Source organism: Hydra vulgaris, chromosome 08, assembly GCF_038396675.1.
Source record: "Hydra vulgaris chromosome 08, alternate assembly HydraT2T_AEP".
In the NCBI taxonomy this organism is placed as follows: domain Eukaryota; kingdom Metazoa; phylum Cnidaria; class Hydrozoa; order Anthoathecata; family Hydridae; genus Hydra; species Hydra vulgaris.
In genome coordinates, this window is record NC_088927.1 from 31,839,620 (window position 1) to 31,857,452 (window position 17,833).

The following is a 17,833-nucleotide window of genomic DNA, read 5'->3' on the forward strand; positions in this document are numbered from 1 at the left end:
TTTTACTATATCACTTTTTTTTTTTTACTTTATCGCAACTTCTTTTCATTTTATCACTAACCTCTTCCCACTCTATCACAAACTTTTTCTCATTTTATCGCAAACTATTTTTGACTTAATTATTATGTTATTGTGCGCATATCTCTCTCTCTTTCTCAAAAGTTAAAAAAGATGAAGAAATAGAAATATCTCACAATTAATCCAGAATATATATTTGTTTACTATCTGGTGTTAAGATCGAGTGCACATATACAATCAAACTAATCAGCTTGGTTTTTATTTTAAATTGATATCCGGAGTTAAAAAATCTTTACAACTTTTATCAAACACTAATAAAAAAAATGGCATTAGAAACAGCGTTTAATATTTTATATACATTGTCAAAATATTCAAACAATAATTCAATATATTCCGAGCAAGCTAATAGTTGTGTGTAATTATACAAATGATTGATATTAATGGAATTTTTTGAAAATACTTATGAATGGTATTTTTATTGAGAATATTGGTTCCGATGAAACACAGTAAAACATGGTAGCGCCAAAAAAATCTGGTGGTAAAAAATGCAAAGACGTCATTAAGGAATGCAAAGACATCAACCAGACGTCATTAAGGATTGCAAAGACATCATACCAAGCTAATTAGTTTGATTATACATGTGCACATGTAAATAGTTGACGATGATAATATCGACACTATAGTGACAAAACTATAGTTTAAAGATGACGCACGTATATAGATAGTAGCTTAAAAAAAGTAATTGAATTTAAAATTCCGTAAAAATTATATAAATTAACTCTTTTTGTCTTTAAACTTGTAAAATTAGGCTTTATGAATCATTAAACTTTTTTCGCTGATAACGTCACACCTACATATGTCATCTGCAATTAGTGTGAACTAAACAAAAATGAACTTATTGATCCTGAAATGAGAATTTATGTTAGTTGGTTGCTATGTACCATTAGTTACCAGGGAAAGTGGATTTATGGACCTTTAGAATTACTAGTAAGTTTTTAGAAATTGAAGAAAAAACATTATCATTTAATTAAAAAAATTAAAAAAAACTGCTCTTTCATTTGTAGTCATAAATTTTAAATTTAAATCCAAGCATAAAACTTATTTGTAAACATAAATGTTTACATTTAAGTTTTATGCTTGCATTTAAAGTTTTATGCTTGCAGAAAACTTATAAGTACAAATTATTTGATCTAAATGCAAGATATAAATGGACATCTTTTCAAGATGCAATTGAGAACATGAAAGTTGTAATTAAAAAATCGCAATATGTTGATGAGAAACACAACGTGTAATTTAGATATCGTTAAATGTAATTAAGAACACAAAATGTAATCAAGAAATTGTAAAATGTAATTGAGAAACACAACATCTAAATAAGAAACTGTAATATGTAATCAAGAATACATAAATTGTAGTTTAAGAAATCGTATTATGTAAATGAGAATACATAATTTGTAATTGCGATTTCACAATGTTAGCTTATAGGTCATTATAAAAGATTTTCTGGAACATGAGTTTGAATAAGTTAGTAATATCAAATGTACCATCAATTATAATAAAATCGAAAGATCGTTGTGTTATTTGTTAATACACTATGACTCGAAAGCCTGCTATTATATTGAATCCGTGTCAACATTTAATTCACCAAACTAGCGTACATCCGCTTCTGGAACAACCAGAACTAGCTTCTCCAATTTGTCGGCATAAAATACATACAACCGAACAAGTAGAAAAAAAATATTACGTTTTATCTTCACCGAATGACAGAAGAAGAGTTGCTGAATGTGTTGAGCGAAACGACAATTTAGTAACTCTGGCACAAAATTTAGGGGTCAAATATAAGTTAGCTTTCAATTGGGTACGCAGTGGAAATTTAAATTTTATCGGAAGAGGTGGTTTTAAACTAAAAAGATTGACTGAGGATCAAAACAAAATTATTATGACAATTTATCAAAACAAAAACTTTTTTTAGGAACATCAACGAACACATCACAAATGGTCATCAGATAGTTTGGTTGGATGGAAGAAATTTTAAGCTTTTTTGAAAAATGTAATTACGTGCCAAACAGGTAAAAAGAGCAATAAAAAAATACCTCATCAGGTGCAAACATTTGGTTGCAGTTATATCAACAACAAGTGTCGTCATAATAGAAACTCGCAGAGAATCATTTAAAGCAGACTCTTGTAACGAGTGGATGTTGGTTATGTTTAACCAGTGGGTTACATCCGGAAATCTTTTAGAGGATTTGGACGTCGTAACAGACAATGCTCCTGTCACGCTGGTTTGGAAAGGGTGTTTGAAAATTCACCAGCTCAGTTGTTACAATTAGGATCCTACAGTCCAATGTTAAATCTAGTGGAAACAATCTGGTCCAAAACAAAAATTAATGTTAAAAATGCGATTCGCATTCCACCTGTATTCTGTACGGTGATTATGGAATAACAAACGCAGTATTTAGAAAGAATTTTATGGCGGAAAAAAAATTCAACAATAAGAGGTGATTGTACACGTGCTGTACAACATACGACCACGCATTACGCAACAATTTTAAATATGGAAAACGTCCAAGCTGATGTTTAACTGAATATTGCAATGATTTTTAATGACGTTGTTGAAATTCAATTTGAGTTTTATATTTTTTTGTAAATAAATTATTTATGTTTTACTTATTATTCAATTGAATTCTCGAATTTTTATATGCAAAAAAAAAAAGAAAGTTCTAACCAACACCTGATAGGATTTTTCTAAATACCGCGAATATAGCAAATGCCTTTTTTTAGTTTTTATTTTATTTTATTGATAGCATATTATTGTTTATTAAAAACCAACCCACATGGACACCTTAGGCAAATTAGGATCCAAACTTAAATTACAAGCTAAATTAGGGCAACAAAATTAAAGGTACAAAGAACTTTGTTCTGAAAATCTATATTTTAAACTTTTCTTATGTTCTCAGTTACATCTTTTGGTTTCTTATATTCAATTGTTATGTTCTAAATTACATCTTACGTTTCTCAATTACAACTTTCATCTTCTTAATTACATCATAGGTCTAGTTTATACTATAACATAAACGTTAAAATTTTTTCAGCTGTAATTATGACAACAAATTAGTTGATATATACATTATCATTAATGGACGCCAATGTTTTTTACTTTTTTTAGTAGATTATTCATTACTAGCGGCAAAAACACGGAATTACTCAATTTATACAGCATTTGTTTTACTTGCTCGCCGGTTATATAATAATTAATAAATAAAGTCAATATTGATTTGATAAAAAACTTGATGGATTGAACGCACTAATAATGATAATAATACAAATAAATAAGAGCAAAAAAATGTTTTATTTTTTTTTTTGTAGCATGCAATGTTGGCTCAATGTCACTGCAATATTTTTATTATTGAAATGTTAATTGATTTCCAATATTAAAGTATAAAAAACTTTAAAAAATATTGGCTAGTATTAAGTTAACAATATTAAAGCAGTTTTGAAAATCAATATTAGTAATACAACTAGAGACAACTTGTCAAAAATTAAAACAACAAACTAAGTCTTGAGCTTATTTATAGAGGAATTCCTCTTACAAACACTTTCTATTTAAATTTAATTGACAAAAATATAGATATTTAGTTTATGTGGCCATTATATAAGGTGCAGTGTAATTTAAATACTAGGGTATATGAGCTATCAATCTAAAATCAAGATTCGCATGAATAACAAGCTATCACCCTATCCAGTGTTGATAAACGGTATAAATATTCTCGCCTCTACTTTTCTTCTGTAGCAGACGGCGGCTGCCTCCTAATTAACTTTTAGCGGCAAAATTTCCTTTATTCCGTCTGTCTTTAAGTTAAGGTGGCACACAACTGAAAACAAGTTTTTTTGTAAATAATCAAAATTTTGATTTTTTTTTTTTTAATGACAATTATTTTATATTAAAATAAAATAAAAAACAGATAATTTTTTTTTTAAATTAATTTTATTATCCATAATGGCCAAAAATGGGTTGTAAAACATGTGTTTTTAGTAAATCTTCAAAACCTAATAACTTAATTTTGCCTCAACTACTGAAACTAAAATTTTGAACATAGCTTCCTAATCATATTTCACCCTGTTTGACCGTGGGAATTTTTATAATTTAAATTATTTCATGAAATATTGCATTTCTAACAAAATCACCTAATATATATATGAAATATCAATAAATTCAGCACTATAAACATCAATATTTCACTTTCTATAACTTTTTATGAAAATTCTGAGGGTTAAATGAAGTATTATATTATGATAAACAAATCCTGAAAATTGTATTATGTAATTCTGTTTTGTTAATGAGAAAATGTGTTTCAAAGTTTAAAAAAATACATATTGAGAAAAAAGCAAAAATAAGAAAAAAATATATAACAACATAAAAATTATCAAAATCCACCAGAGATGTAACTATCAGTTGTTTCTTTTATTTGCTGATCGTCTATGAAACCTTTTTTAACTGCTCTTATTTTTTTTCTCTGCATTTTACTTTTATCCGTTGACTTTGACTTCATATGTCGAATTCTGGTTTTGTCAACTTTACTTGACGAAGCTAATGTAACAATTCCACTCAAGCCAAAGTATTTTAAAACTTCTAATACACCATTAGCACCATCATTATAATGCAGCACTGCTGAGTATGTTCCCATTTCAATTGTAGACTTACTAACAAATGTGTGCTTTGGTACGCGAGACCATATAATAGAATTTAATGCTTCATTGGCATTTTGCGTCGTTCCATGCAAACATTTAATTAGAAGATCATCAGCCTGAAGATCCTTGATGATTGGTAAAATAAGATTCTTAATCCAGATAGGTATACATGATTTTGATTTGTAATTTGTATTATTTAGAGCCCAATATTTGCACCAACTTGCCAATCCTCTTGGGCAAAACTGATGTTGCATTTGCTGGTTTTCAAAGTTGGTAAAATGAAATAAAATAGCATAAACTGCCTTTTTCATAGCATACAAGTTGTTGACATTTTGACGAATGGCCATGCCATAATAGTTTTGCATAGAATTTATACATTTTTCTGTTAGGTTACCTCTACCTGATAAAGGTGTTTTAGTGCCTTTGTGTGCTTTGACTAAATTTCTAAGTCGTGTACCCAATCTTTTTTGCACATGACCTACACATTCAAGTTTTATTGGAGTGATGTCAAAATCCTGGTAAGGGTTTGAGTTTTTGACATCTTTGAATGAAGAAGTGTCTCCATCACCTAGAAACTCTTTATAAATTAGATTATTTTTTTTAACCGAGCGATTAAAAATTGTTACTGCTCCTGCAGACTCCATACTTCCAGACGAAGATTTGTGATTTATTTCACATTGATGATCAATTATCCAACACTGATATTCTGGAGTTCCTTTTTTACTGTTCCACATTTTACAGCCCATGCAGTACTTAGACAAAACTTCAATATCGATGCATTTATCCCCAGAAATCGCAGTAACTACACCGTGCAATGAATTGTGACCGCGTTTCTGCCATGTACCATCAATTGAAACTCTTACACATGGTATATCCTGAGCAATGTCAACTTTTTTAGAGTCCTTAGTCGCTAATAACATACTTTTCTCTGAAGCACTTTTATAAGCTACCATAATAGTTTTGTTTAATTTTTGAAATCCATTTTCAGATATACATTTTAAGTTCATGCAAGATGAAAATGTCTTTATAGCTCCATAACCACAGCCTACTTCTCGAAAAGCTATTATTGCACGAATATTAACATCATATGGTGAGTTAGCTGTTACTGCATCAAATTTAGCATTTATTGATTTGTTTGATGAATTAAATCTTTTAACATAATCACAGTGTTCACATTTTAATTGAAACAAATGTGCAAATCCTTTTCTACTGGAATCAACATCTGTTAAAAGTAATGGCTGAAAGCAGTTGTTGCATGCAGTTTTAGCTATAAGTTCTTTAAGAATTGAAAAATTAATAAAAACAAAATAGTTATCTTTTCCAGAATCAAATGTATTCGAGTAGTTGGGTTTGATTTTCCTTTCACTAGAACAGCTACTTGCTTCTTGAGTTGTGGACGATGTCATCGTCGATGATAAGATGTAAGAAGAAGATGATTTTTTATTTCCAACAACACCATTCCATTTTCGTTTTATCCTTCTTGATAAATTTTGTTTAGTTTTATTTCCTTGTTTATTCATTTAAAAACAACTTTATTCCAACTAAATTGAAATCAATTTTTAAATTATTTGGTATAAAATGAGAGAAAAGTTACAGTATAAAAGACTAACATTAACAGATTAAAAACACTCTTGTTCGTAAATAAAATTTTGAATTATGACTTTTAAAACTGAAAACTAACAAGAGTCTGCGTATAACAAATTAAAACCAAGTTTGTGATGGTGTTTTACTGTTTTGAATTCAGAAAAACTCCTATGATTGATGGTTGCTAAGGCGTTGTTAGGGAATTTATTTTCAAGTGTCATCTACTAAAATGATATTAAATCAACTTTTATATCATTTTTGAGACTAATTTTTTTTTTATATGTTCAAGGAATGGTTATAGAATCAAAATACCCAAAAATCTAAAAATTGATTTTTTTCAAAAAACTTGCTTTTTTTCAGTTGTGTGCCACCTTAACGAGAAATTAAAATATTAACTGACAACAAATATTAAATATTTGACATCAAAAGTTTTGTTTTATATGATTTATTGACTATTTAAAAAATTTTTTGAAAAAAAATTATAATTTTGTCAGAACGGTTGTTTTTCTAGGACTTTCGAATAATTTTTTAACTTTTAAACGTTTTAAACTTTTAATCGCTTAAAATTTTAAAACGTGTAAAAGTAGGTGAGTCTATATTTTAAAACGTTTTAAAAGTATAGAGTAAAATATAAATAATATTTATAAAAGTATATATATTTAAATCTTATAAATTTTATTTTTTTTGTTGTAATTTGGCAAAACTATTAGCGTAATACAGCGTGGTCGCAAATTTTTAATAAACATTCGCAGATATTTTTTTAATTACTTTTACAATATCCAATTATTAAAAATAAGTATTTAACGTTACGGCAAAAGATAAATACATACAAATTTCGGCTTTTTAATTACTTAATTTAATTACTTAATATAATTTGTTATTTTTATTTTTTATTTTTGTTAAAAAGATTTATTTGCCAATGGCAAGAAAGTAAATTTTTGTTATACTTTTGTTTTGTATAATAAAACTACTATTTATTCTACTAAATTAAATAAAAAAAAAAATTGAATTTTTTTAAATACTCAAGACTTTTGCAAATAATCATATAAAATGAAACTTGATGTCAAATAACATTTATTTCTAGTTAATATTTAATCGCTTTAAAGCAAATGAGCAATTATTTTTCATTACATCAGCCGGCTGGGGGCAAATGTTTCCGCCTCCAATTTGGCGGTCGCAGCCAGTTGGGAGGCAAAAGCCATTGGAGGCGGCCTCCATATGATTCTGCCTCCACAATTTTTTTTGGAGGCGACCACCAATGGCTTCTGCGTCCCTAATGGCGTCGGCCTCCAAAAAATTTTGCCTCTAAAAAACAACTCTGGCTGCGGCCGACAATAGAAGGGGAGAAGCTACTGGAGGCGGAGGAAAGAACATTTTTCCGCTAAAAATTGATTGGGAGGCCGCCGCCAACAGCTTCCGTCTCCCTAAAAAATCGGCCTTTCGGCAGAAAGCTACTTTGCTGGTGGGCAGCATTATCAACTCTGACCCAATCATTTCCTTGCAGACTTTAGTCAGTCCGAGACGACGTGTTCTTTATGTACAGCGCAATGCTGTTATCCTACCAGCCGGCACGTCTATTTTCACTTTCAGAATTAAAACCTGTATAGACATATGTTTATCTCAATACAAGCGTAAACCAAAAACACGTTTGTTTCACGGACTGTTTTACTCAAGTTTAACAAGTACTTTATGAGGTTTTAAAGTCAAATTTATTGATTTTCAAATCTTTTCCTTTAAGAGTCTGCATCAATCTGGTAAGTCTTGTAGGCGTGTTTTTTGTTTACTATTTTTCTTTTTTTTTTTAAAAAAATCCAGAGGAAAGCATTTAGTATTTACATCAGTACGATTAATGTAGATAAAACAAAACTGATCACTACTGAAATGCCTAAAATTTTTGTCAAGAACTAATAAATGGAGGGAAGGGAGGGTTCTTAATAAACAGATGGAAAGGAATTTTTACATTATCTATATAAGGGAGTTTATATTTTCTAATTTTTAAGACCTAAACAGGTCTCAAAAACTAGAAAATATAACTGAAAATTTTTTGTAGAACAACCTTTTTTCATTGTTTATAAGTTACAAATGTAATTTAATTTGACCTTGCTTTTTTTTTTCTGTTTAAGAAAAGACCACTCACCAATTCTCCACCACTCTCTATTTCTCTCCAATTCCCTGTAACAACTCTCACTAAACTATTTAGGACAACATCTAAAAAAAAGGAGAGTTCTATCAGCATTTTAGTGATAAAACTTGTCTCAGTAAAATTGCAATAAAGGTTCAAATTTCAAATTTTAAGTTTATTTTTAAATATTTTAAGTTGTTTTATTGGATATATTGCCTCAAAATATGTAGGTGTACATATTTTCAGCTTTTAATTGCACACAGAATATTAATAAAAGGACAAATAACAATCTAAACCTACAACCAAAGTTTGGAATTAGTTCTACTTTTAGTTATAATGATTCTAGGACAACATTTACAATTATTTGCCCCAAAGTTGATATAAAAAAAAAGTTCTACAAGATTTAAATGTTTGATTGAGGTTCAAATTGTAGTCATACCCATTCATAAACTTTTGGGAAAATTTCAAAGCGTTTTGTCAACAAAATCTTAAAAATTTTGGAAAACAATAAGCACAAAATTAATTATTTTGATTTCTTAAAAAATGCAAATAAAGATTAAAAAAAAAAAAAATCTAATTTTTAAAAATATAAACTATTCTATAATTGGTTATACTAGCCATCAGGTTGAATATATTTTCTTTATTAAATTAGTTCAAATAACAAAAGGTACTTCTAAAAAATGTGCCCCTTAGCAACTGTTGTTATACAAGTATCTCAAAACAAACAACCATTGTAATCTAAAATAATTAAAAAGTTAACGTTTTTGAACTTAGATAAGTATTGTTTTGGTTTCATTGTAAAAGTTTTGTTAATATTTCACTAAAATAAAAAAAATTTAAAAAAATCAGGTTTTTTATTTATTTAATGGTAGAGAGGTATCTTAATACGACTTTAATTTATTTGTGTTTTATATGAATGTAACTAATCAAACTAATAAAAAAACAATTGGATTAATACCGAACTGAACCAAACCCAAACTTTAGCTGTTACCGAATCGAACCGAACTCGAACATTAGATTTAACCAAACCGAACCGGACCCGAACTTTAAAAAAAAGTTTGATTCCCATCCATTCTAACCCATAAAACAGTGCCGTATTGAGCAGTATTACTGAAAATATTAGAATAGTTCTTACTATATATCGTATACCCAGATCAAGGGTGCCACAAGTCAAATTTCATGGATTTTGAGTTATGAATGTCATTTGATAGTAAGTTATGTGTTGTACATGGTGACAAAATACCACAAGTCTAAAACGAATGTTTACAAAATGACAGATACAAATGGCACTCTTAGTTGGAAAAAATATTTAAAAAATAAATCTTCAACCCTGATTTTCTCAGTTTGACACTTTTTGACTTGTGGTACCCTTGATCTGGGTGTACGATATATATATATATATATATATATATATATATATATATATATATATATATATATATATATATATATATATATATATAGATATGTTTTACATGTGTGTGTGTTTATGTATATGTGTGTTATGTATATATGTGTGTTTATGCATAACATATACATATATATATATATGTGTGTGTTTGTATGTGTGTATGTGTTTGTGTATGTGTGTGTATGTGTATGTGTATGGGTGTGTGTGTATGTGTGTGCGTGTATATATATATATATATATATATATATATATATATATATATATATATATATATATATATATATATATATATATATATATATATATATATATATATGTATATATACAAGTAGTGTAGCGAAGGGCCAGAGTTATAAAGCTGCCCTTAGTATTATTACCTAATATAGCATTAGGAAACAATTTTTAAAATAGAGTTACTGCTACAGGTAAATGATCTAGCATGTGGTTTGAGCAATCATAGACTGTCTGGACATAGAAAATATGATATGTTAAAATTACCGACAACGAAGCACCCATCATAGGGTGAAGGATTCAGCGATGTATTATATTAAATTGCATCATTTAGTCTATGCATAACCTAGATAAGTATGTGTTTATTGTTAACTTTTACAGATACCAAAACTTGTTTGAGAAATGTTTTATGGAACTAGTTAACTTCATGAGAGATCAAAATAGCTACACTGCCACCTCAATGTCCGTCTTAGAAACCTTTTTTTTCAGCCAGATATAGTTTTAATACAATAGCTTCACTAATGTACTTTATTTAAAACCTTATGACATCATACTTACCACTTACTAAATTGTATATTTATGAGTTAATAGAATTTGTTTTAATTTTTTAGATATAAATAATTAAAAAGCTTACTACTTGAAGTATTAGTCAAGATTATTACTAAAGCTAAAAAAAATAGTCAGAAAAAGAATTTGTAATTTTTAGCTATACAGTACAATCTCTCTAATTCGAATCTCCTTAATTCGAAAACCTCTATAATTTGACTAAATGTAAAGTCACCGCGAAATGCGCTTAAGAAACTTTTTCGTTAAACTTTCTTTAATTCGAATCTCTATAATTCGAAGACCTCTATAATTCGAATGGATTTTTCAGACCTGTCAGAAAGATTCTCTCTGTGCATCGATCTTTTTAAATTTTTGTCGTATAAAAAGCTTATTAAACATCGAACTCTTTTTTCAAATTCGAATGTTTTGATTTTTTGTTAAACAATTAGCGTGAATTATTTCCTTCTGTTTAAAAAAAATCATGGCATCAAAAAGGTTGCATAAAGAAAACAATTTATAGCTGAAATACGAAGCTTTACTGGAATTGGAGAAAGGAAAAACAAATAAAGAGGTTTCGATAATCTTTGATATTCCATCAACACTCTTTCAACCTGGAAAAAGAATTAAAAAAAAATCTTTGACGCTTTTCGTCAAGGAAATTTGGCTAAACGGGTGAAAGTTGATACGTATTATCAAGTCAACAAAGTTGTACTTAAATGGTTCAAACGAATGAGAGCTGATAATGTCCCATTTAGTGGTTTGCCGATAAAAGAAAAAGCTTTATATTTTGTGAAAGAGTTAAGCTTCGAAAATTTTCAAGTTTCGGATGGATGGCTAGAAAATTTAAGAAAAAGTAAATTAATTTCTTATTTTATTCTCTCCAATTGTTATGATTAATGACTTTACAATATATGATTATTCTACAGCTTTTTCTGTATTTGCTTTAAAAAAATTAAGTAAATATTTTCAAGAATTAGATATTCTGGAAACTTGCAAAAAACTCGAAGTTAAATTCAAACGTACGTATTGCATGTATAAGTTACGTATGTAAATATGGTATATCTTTCAAAACCATTTCTGGAGAGGCAAAGTCTGTTAACGATAAGACGATCGCTCCATGGCTTGAAACCACACTGCCTACAATTCTCTCTCGATACCCACTTGAAAATATTTTTAATGCCGATGAATTTGGTCTTTTCTACCAATGTTTGCCTGACAAAAGTTTACATTTAAAAAATGAAGAGTGCATAGAAGGCAAGCATAGTAAAGTTCGCCTGACTGGGATGACCGCAGATAATGTTAAAGGAGAAAGACTTTCCATGTCTGTAATTAAAAAATCGAAGTCTCCTAGATGTATTAAAGGTGTGAAAAATATTCCTTGTCGTTATCGGGCTCAACCAAAAAGTTGGATGTCGGCAGAATTATTTCAGGAGTGGGTTAAAGAAGTTGACCAAAAGTTTAATTTTCAGAAAAGGAAAATTGCTTTAATTGTAGATAATTGTTCTGTCCATCCTAACGTGCAGAAACTTGATTGGGTGGAGCAAATCTTTCTTCCACCGAATACAACTTCGATCACCCAACCTATGGATCAAGGAGTTATCCGATCTCTTAAAGCCAAATATTGCTCACTTGCAGTGAAAAAGAAAATGATGTCTTAGAAAAAGAGTACAAGATGCTTAAGTTTCTATCTTAACTGCTATGTTTATGCTAACAAAAGCATGGAATTCCATTTGAGATCAAACCTTTATATATTGTTTCAAAAAATCAGGAAAATCATTAGAAGCAGTGGAAAAGCATGTAAATGATGATAACAACCCTTTCTGTGGCTTAGATGTAGACGAGACTGTAATGGAAAACTTAAGAGATAATCTCGAATTGTTAAAAAAAAACTCAATGCAGATTTAAACCTCACGGCCGACGAGTTAGTAGACATAGATTCCGATGTTTGCATTGCCAAAAAATCATCAGATAAGGACATCATTGCAGAAGTTTCTGAGCATGATGCTATTGAAACTGAAGAGGAATCCGATGATGAATGCGTTGGTGTTTCTGACAATGCTACAAAACCAAGTCTGAACGAAGCGATGCATGCTGTCACTGTACTCGAGAATTACAGTCTTTATTCTAACTTTAGAGATGATTTAAGGAAGGCTCTTAAAGACATAAATCGTGTCATTGAAATGGATTTAAAAGCCTCAAAAAGACAATCTACAATTACTGACTTTTTTTTTGAAAATGCAAAAGTTTAAATCACATAATATATATTGCATTTTGGCCTAAGAATCACTATTTGTTTGTTTGTTTCATTTCTATTCGTTACTTTGACCAGAATATTTGAAAAAAAGTAAACTTTCTATAATTCGAAAATCTCTCTAACTCGAACTTTTTTTTTCCCACGGTAAATTTGAATTAGAGAGATTGTATTGTATAATAATAGAAAAAATTGGTAATGTTGCTACGTTTATATACTATATAAACATAGCAACATTAGCAATTTTTGCTATTATTTATATAGTATATAAACATAGCTTTCCATTTGTCTTTACATTCACAAATGTACCAGATAACGAATTTAAACTACTATTTTCTTCTGACAAACTTCTTAAAACTGATGATATACCTCCGTCAATAAATCTCTTTCCGTCTTCTGATTCAAATAAAGTTTCTACTCAAATTAATGATTATGTTTCATCTCATGTTTTAGATTCAGATGAAGAAATCCATGCATCAATAGACATAGTTTGCAAATATTATGATATAATTAAATTCTGTTCACTAAACTTTGACAAAATTAACGCTCTCTCTTTATTTCATCTAAGCATATCATCTTTGCAAAAACACTTTGAGGAATTAAACGTATTACTATCGTTGATGAGTTTTGAACTTTTCATTATTGGTGTAACCGAAACAAGATTTAAAAAAGGAACACCATCAATTCATCCAATCCTCATTAATAACTACAACATTGAGCACACACCAACTGAATCTTCTTGTGGAGGTACATTGTAATACTTATTTAAAAAAATTAATATATAAACGAAGGGATGATTTAATGATTTATACACCATATTGTTTAGAATCAACATTTATTGAAGGAATTTCTTCTAAAAAATCTAATGTCATTGTTGGTTATATTTATAAACACCCTTGCATGGATATAAACAATTTGTCCGTCCTACTTTAAAAAATAAATGCTGAAGATAAATCGGTTTTCTTACTAGGTGATTATAATATTGATCTGATACAATCAAATGATGACACTGCAACGTCTGATTTTTTAAACTTGCTTTCATTTTATAGTATTCACTCATTTATCACTTTGCCAACCAGAATTACTTACCACTCTGCTACAATCATTGACAATATTTTATCTAATTATTTAACTAATGAAATTATTTCAGGAAACTTGACAACTTCAGTTTCTGATCACTTACCTTAATTTTGTATTTGTCCTAACTTTAATAAGTTATTTATACCACGCAGTCACAATTTATATTGCAGAAATTTTAAAAACTTTAATAAAATAAACTTCAAATCAGATTTATCAAAAATTAATTGAGAAAATTTTATAGAGAATAGTGATGTTAACTTTAGTTTCCAAACATTTATTTCTGAAACAACCTTGATTTTGAATCGCTACGCCCTACTTAAAAAAAATAAGTATTAAGAACTTCAAGTGTCGATTTAAACCTTGGATTACAAAGGGAATCTTAAAATCGATTCAAATACGCAATCTTTAAAATAAAAAAATGTTAAGATCAAAAGATATTAGAAACATAAACACATTTAAAATTACTTTCAAACAATATAAATACACGATAATTACCTTAATTAAGCTCAGTAAAAAAGTGCATTTTAAAAAGTACTTTACAGAAAATGTAAAAAATCTTCGCGAAATTTGGAAAAGAATTAATAGTTTAATAAATGTCAAAAACTCTAATCAATCATCTCCCAACTGCTTACAAGATAATGAAACATATAACTGAACCAAATCTTTTTTCTGAAAAGTTTTACCCTTTTTTTTACAAACTTCGCACAAAAACTTAAATCCAATATTCATTCGACTTACATAAATTATACAAAATATCTTAAATATCCAAATATACAGAGTCTACTTCTATCTCCAATAAATATTCCTGAAGCTTCATCTCTTATATCTAATTTGAAGCCGAGAAAATCAATAGGCCCAAATAGCCACAAACATTCTTTTAACTTTGAATTTCCAAATATTCTTTCTGAACTATTTAATATATCATTCAAAAATAGAACTTTTCCGAATGTTTTAAAATTATCTTATGTTATTCCAATATTTAAAAACGGCTCTAAGCTTTTATGTACTAACTACAGACCTATTTCTCTTTTATTAGTAAACTTCTTGAAAAACTTATGTATGCTAAAGTGTAGGGGAGAGTGGGGTAATAGCGAACGCAGGGTAACTCCGAACATGGTCAAAACAGCATTGTAGAAAAATAAATTGGAAAATATCTTTTTACCTGTTGAGAAGGGATCCTATGCTCAGTTCCAGACGCGCAGTAGTGTAATGAAGCTGCGGATGTTGTTTACTATAATTTGATTTTAACTTTTTCTGATAATTTTATGCAACTTTTTTCTTGAGTAACACTCTGTTGTAGTTGAGTAACACTCGGTTGTTCTATGGAAATAATGCCACTCCTTTTTTTTTGTTGATGTTGCATAATATAATTTTTAGACTTTTTTTTGTTAATGTTGCATAATTTAATTTTTAGTTATTACAATTAGCATTTCATTCGTTATTACACAACAGTGGTTGTGATTGCTCCCCGATGTGTTTGGAATTAACCCATGTAGGTAGGGTAATTCCGAACACCAATGGTTTTATTTTTTCCATAGATTTTTATTTTATAATAGGATTTTAAAAAATTGCTTTTGAGGGTTTGTGACTGAATAGTTAAACTAATTGATAAGCAACAAATATGATCAATTTTGTATAACTGGTGTCTTTAATTCGCATTCCTGCTTAAATGTTCGCCATTACCCCACTCTCCCTTACTCTTTTCTTAACTGTTTAAATGAATTTCAATTTGGTTTTTGTTCAAAATATTCTACCTGCCATGCATTGATAAGTATAACTGAAAAAATCAGAAAAACTCTCGACACTGGTCATTTTGATACCGTTGATCATAATATTTTGATTTCTAAATTAGAACACTATGGTATTTGTGGAGTTGTAAGTGACTGGTTTCGATCTTATCTTACAGATCAGAAACAACTTGTAAGTATTAATGGTTATAATTCTACTAATAAATTTGTTTAGTGCGGTGTTACTCAAGGTTCTGTTCTTGGTCCTCTTTTGATTTTAACTTATGTTAATGACATAAACAACTCTATTCGCTTCTCGTCAGTTCATCTTTTTATTGATGACACAAACCTACTGCATATCAACAAATCGTATAATTCTCTATGTAAAAACATAAGTTCGGATCTAAAAGGTATTGTTTACTGGTTAAATGCTAACCTAATGTCTTAACGCAAAAAAACTGAACTAATCTTTTTTTCATCTTCTAGAAAAAAACACTATCTAAGCAACAGTTCTAAAAAATAAATAATAAACGGTTATATGCTACTAAAGTTATCAAGTATCTCAGTGTTTTGATTGACTGCAATCTCTCGTGGAATTTTCATATTGATGAGCTAGGCAAGAAACTAACTCGAGCTAACGGCGCACTTTCAATAATTTGTCATTATATTGATAAATTCACACTAAAGAGTATTTATTGCGCATTATTTTTATCGCATCTTAGTTACTGTTGTCAAATTTGGGGTCAAAATGGCAACTATCGCATCAAAAAATTGATGTCCTCTCAATGTCAATCCATAAGAATTATAAACTTTCAACCTTTCAAAAAACAGAAAATTCCAACTCTTCCAACGCTTGTAAATTTGCTAATCTTCTTTTTGTTTTTGACTCTCTTAATAAAAATTCACCCTCTTCTATAACAAACTTTTTTTACAGAAAGTAGAGTAATACATACATACTCTACTAGAAACATTTATAATAGAAAATTTAGTGTACCATCATTTGAAGCTCAGAAGTATGGTAAACATTCTGTTGTCTATCAGTGCATTTGTGAATGGAACAAGAGCCTTGTATGCATAGTGAATGAGTTCAAAATCTACAACTTCAAACTCCTATATCGTCTTTTCTTAATATTTAACATAATCAATTTAAAAAAATTCTGAGATGTTCTATGCGTGTATGCTTTTTATTAAAGTGTCACTCCTTTGATCAGAATTCTGTTTGAGTGAGTCCATCCTTTTTAATCATTTCATTATTATTATTATTAAATACTTATAATTATTTTACTCATTATTACATTATTTTATATTATCATTATATATATATATATATATATATATATATATATATATATATATATATATATATATATATATATATATATATATATATGTATATATAAATATATATATATATATATATATATATATATATATATATATATTATTATTATTATTATTATTCAATTATTTTTTGACTACAATCAATAGAATCATGATTTTTATTTTTTTTTATTATTATTATTATACTTATTATTATTATTATATCATTGTATGATTTAAAAAGGAGAATAAATATCTTGTTGTTGTTGTTGTTGTTTTCTATTTCAGGCATTATTAACTTACCAATCTAAACCCCTATAAATATTTTTTCCGTTTACAAAAATCTTTCATAAATTCTTTAATATGGAATTCTACTCACTCTCTAGAAAATAGCAAGTTTTAGTTCGGTCTATAAAAAAAGGATGATAAATTACTTGCTGAAAATTATTGACCTATTTTCACTAAACTCTGTTGCCTGCAAAATAGTCAAAATACTTGTTAAGAACAAAATCTTTATGCTCACTAAAGATATTAAAATGTCATGTTGATATAATCAACATGGCTTTCTTTACCAAAAATTATGCGTGACTAATCAAATAGAAACTTTTGATATTATTTCATTTTCTATAGTATTTTTACCAATTTATTGCTGTAATCTCAGTTTCGCCAAAGCATTAATTCTCTACCTCAAAACAGACTTACGTTAAATTTAAGATATTTCGGAATTAATGGGAAACTAATGGGAGTCATTATTTCATGTAACACCAAGTGTTGCACACATTTTTGAACAAAAGCCCTTACAAATTCTTGGTATGCAAAAAGACATTCACTTTTATTGATAAAAAAATGGGTCT